This window comes from Lynx canadensis, chromosome B4 (assembly GCF_007474595.2).
Source record: "Lynx canadensis isolate LIC74 chromosome B4, mLynCan4.pri.v2, whole genome shotgun sequence".
NCBI classification, from domain to species: Eukaryota; Metazoa; Chordata; class Mammalia; order Carnivora; family Felidae; genus Lynx; species Lynx canadensis.
Window position 1 is genome coordinate 65,513,137 of NC_044309.1, and position 4,466 is coordinate 65,517,602.

At 37.7% G+C, this 4,466-nt stretch overlaps 1 pseudogene; it reads right to left on the reverse strand.

Moving 5' to 3' along the window:
• Positions 1-2,581: 2,581 nt before the first annotated feature.
• On the reverse strand, positions 2,582-3,671 carry LOC115518676 (annotated as a pseudogene).
• Positions 3,672-4,466: the final 795 nt, after the last annotated feature.

Below are 4,466 nucleotides of genomic sequence, written 5' to 3' on the forward strand. Positions count from 1 at the left end.
GAATCTAAACATTTCATCTGTATCTAATTGTATAAGCTTTACATGTTGGCATTTAAGAATCTTCCTGTAATAGAAATAGCTGTTATATATTATTGATGTATTTCTGAAAAACTGAGATAAACTTATCAATGATGAAACCGATGCATGTATCCTACTTTATGAAAAGTAAGATATTTCATTACTTGGATGTTTGATTTACCAAAATTACAGATTTTATTGAAAATTCTATACATAACGTTGGTAAAATATAATCGAAAACTTCTATTTCTCTCAAGAATACTCTGATATATTTATATTTCTCTGGATTTGAGGGGAATAGTCTAAAACTGTGTGTTATCAAAATGCAAATGTAACATCATATTGCCAGGAACCTACTCTCTCCAGCAGGAAATATAGAGCACAATAATTTAATTCATGCTGGAAAATGATGCTTTCCATTAGCACAGATTTACTTTCACAAACAAATCAAGTATTGACTTAGAAGTAATCTCAGTCCTCATCTTTTAAAAGATTCCATTTTTCTTAGAGTGCAAGTACGTCTAAAAAAGTATATAAGATATAGCTATATTTCTCTTAACCACATCAATTTTGGCCAAAGTTTGATTTGATTTATCTTGAAATATAGGTAAAGTGGGCAATACCATGGACAACAAAGCATGGAAAATACAAATACTTTTGAAAACCAGTAACTCTTAAAGAGCTGGTATGCTGTCTCTTATCCTGGAACCTAGAGTAATGTTGATGTCCTTGCACAAAATGATATATTAACACATATGACTGGCTGCCATTGGGATTTAAATGGCCTATTTTAAAACCGTGTGTGTGTGTGTGTGTGTGTGTGTGTGTGTGTGTATTTCTCTGTAGTTTTCTTCTGAAAATCAAATTTGAAAGAACTTCTTCAAACCTTTCACGTTTTTATACATCTTTACCTTTCCGCATGCTGCTCTTGTACATAGCTCTCCATCCTCCCTCACTTTTTTTTTCTTTTTTTGGCATTTAACTAAATTATATCATTCTTTACTATAAGCCTAAGCATCTTTAGGAAGTTTTCTCTAATGTTAGGAATAAACAAATCTGGTTTATGAGTATTTTTGCAGGTGTGTTAGTTTTCTCAAAAATTTGTCAAATATTTTTATCTTCTATAGTTAATATATTAATCACCTATTTTATTGAATGACTATGTATCTAAGTCTCTCGAAGATTCACACGAAGCTTTTTTTTCTTTAACCAAATTCTACAAATGGATTTTCTCTAGCAGTAAAATAGTTAAAGCTTAGATTCTATGTTTTGTACTTGCAGTAATTCATTGATTTAGTAAGCAAATACTGCAGTGTTTTAGAATTTTAATTAACAGGTCATCTAAAACTTAGAAGAACATAAAAAAGACCAAAATATAGTTATAGGTTCTCCTTATAGTAAAAGTAACTGGTCCAGTTGGGCTGACCAAATCTTTTAGGCTTGGAACAACTATAGTGCCTAGAAAAACCTTCTACGACACAAATAAAAGATGTTATGCTACATTTTGCTATTCTTCCAAAATTTCAGGTGTGAAATAAATGACAAATTACCTGCCTGCCACACTAAGAAAGGAGAAAAAGGTAGAAGTTCCAAGGAGGAGGATTTTCCAACAAGTTTAACTCTTCTGGATATAAGTGATTCATCATATACACATACTGTTTGAAGTTGCTAAAAGAGAAAGACAGTGATTTGGACTAAGCTGTTAGTGTTCCCATTTTCAGATTTATCTTTACACATTAATAATATCAATATCTCCCAAAGTAGAGATTTAATTACACTTTCCAAACAAAGCAATAAATTTGTGAGCATACTTAAAACTGTCATAAATAATTAAAGCTAAAATATATTCTTCAAATAAATGAACTAAGTAAATCTATGTTGCTATGTCCTTGGTATAGTAACATGGGAGTTTTTAATCACTCATTTGCTAATCAAAGAAACATTTTAATCCTGATGGGGTATCCCTGAGTTCTAGTTTATTACCTTATTTTAATAAAGCAGGATACATTTTTCATGAAATGTTATTTAAAATGGCATTATGATCGGGGCGCCTGGGTGGCGCAGTCGGTTAAGCGTCCGACTTCAGCCAGGTCACGATCTCGCGGTCCGTGAGTTCGAGCCCCGCGTCAGGCTCTGGGCTGATGGCTCAGAGCCTGGAGCCTGTTTCCGATTCTGTGTCTCCCTCTCTCTCTGCCCCTCCCCCGTTCATGCTCTGTCTCTCTCTGTCTCAAAAATAAATAAAACGTTGAAAAAAAAATTTAAAATGGCATTATGATCAAGTTGTTTAGTAAATATTTACTGGAAGCATGTCAAGCACAAGACTCATCACTCACTCAAGCTTCATCAAACTATTTTCTGGACTGAATCAGTACCAGATTCTTCGGCAAAAGGCATTTCACAGTTGGGCAAATGGCTTCATGGTGTTTCTGGTTTCCTAGAACACAATCTATTCCCATCTCCTCAAGTAATCCCCAAAGCCTTTATTTGTTTGTTTATGACTGGGTACAGTGTGCTTTATTGATGGTACATGACAAGGTAGGGCTTCCTAAGCCCCTCCACTTCTTCAGGGGGGTCTGGGATGAAACTGTGCAGGGGTCAGGAGATTCTCAGTGTGTTGGGGGATGAGTTGGAGCAAGAATTTCCCAGCAGCTGAGGCCTTCTCTCTTCCTCTCTTTTTCTTGCTGGAGCTGGTAGTCCAGGGGCTCAAGGAGGCCATGTGGACCATAAAGTCCACCATCCTGTTGCTGTAGCCAAATTGATTGTCATATCAAGAAAGAAGCTTGACAAAGTGGTCATTGAGGGAAATATCAGCCCCAGCATCAAAGGTAGAATGGGTGTCACTGTTAAAGTTGCAAAAGACAATCTGGTCCTTGGTATAGCCCAGGATGTCTTTCAGATAATCCCCTAATGTTTGCTTCACCACCTTATTGATATCATCATATTTGACAGCTTTCTCTAAGACTGCAGAGCAAATCTACAACTGACATTTGGGGATGGGGACACAGAAAGCCATGCCAGTGTGCTCCTATTCAGATCAGAGATAAATTTGCCCATAATCTTGGCAGTGCTAATAGAAGCAAGGATGATATCTGGAGAAGCTTCATGGCCATCATGCCACAGCTTCCCAGAGGGGCCGTGAGGGACCATCCAGTGCCGGCACGGACTGTGTACATGAGTTCCTCTACCAGGCCAAGCTGTCATGGATGACCTTGGCCAAAAAGGCCAAGCACTTGGTAGTGCAGAAGGCATTTCTGACAATCCCAAGGGAGCTGTCAAACATCTCATGGTTCATACCCATCCTAAACATGTGGGAATCAGCAGATGGGGCAGAGATAATGACCCTTTTTGCTCCACCCTTCAGGTGAGCCATAGCCTTCTCCAAGTTAGTGAGGACACCAGGGGACTCAAAAACACCAGCATCACCCCATTTGATGTTGGGAGGATATTGCTCCTGGAAGATGGAGATGAGCTTTCCATTAATGACAAGCTACCAGGTTTCAGCCTTGATTGGGCCGTTGAACTCACCATGGGTGGAATCATACTGGAACATGTAGACCATGAAGTTGCAGTCAATAAAGGGGTCACTAACAGAGACAATATCCAGTGTCAGTGTCAAAAGCAGCCCTGATTACCAAGCACCCAATGCAATCAAATTAGTTTTCTCTAATATTTCCCATCATGTCTCAGGAATGCGACCTGCACTGCTCAAGAAGGTATGGCTGCTTGCATAATGGGGAGGAACAAAGAATCCCAGTGACTTTAACTACTTTTATTCTTCCCAGACATGGGTGATATTATATCCTATGATATCTCCTAGCTCTCTTTTATTTATATTTTTCTTCCATTTATTCATTCATTCAACAATTTTGGAGAGCTACTGTCTGACCCCTTGGAAGACACAGAACATGTTACTTATTATCAAGTGTGTACATAAATAATTTTTCACTGATAAATAATTTTGGCAAGATAACCACACTGTATTAGGTAGCTTTACAACAATAACAACCTCAAACAACATTTATTTTTCAATCATATTACATGTAGATAGCTGTGGGTGGGCTACTGTGACTCAACTCTTGGTTGCATTCCCATTTCAGAACTCAGGCTTAAGGAACAGTCCCTTTTTAGGACTTGACATTCTCATGGCAGAGGGAAGAATACAGGAAGATAATTGGGCAGTGGCTTTGAATACTTCTGCTTAAAGTGATACACAGTCAATTCTCTTTATTCCTAGTAGTTATGTTCAAACACTGAATGAGCAGAAATCGAACCATTGCTCTAAAAGGACCTGCGAGCCTCTGCTGACAGTGTTTTGTCAACCATTTGAGTTATATAAGTGTTTTTGCTGAAACCCTTGTAAAATGAGCCAGTGTCATCATTATTGAAAACCTGCTCTTCACATAACCTTCTCCTATATAATACTTAGCAGGTATTTAAAAAATTCCATC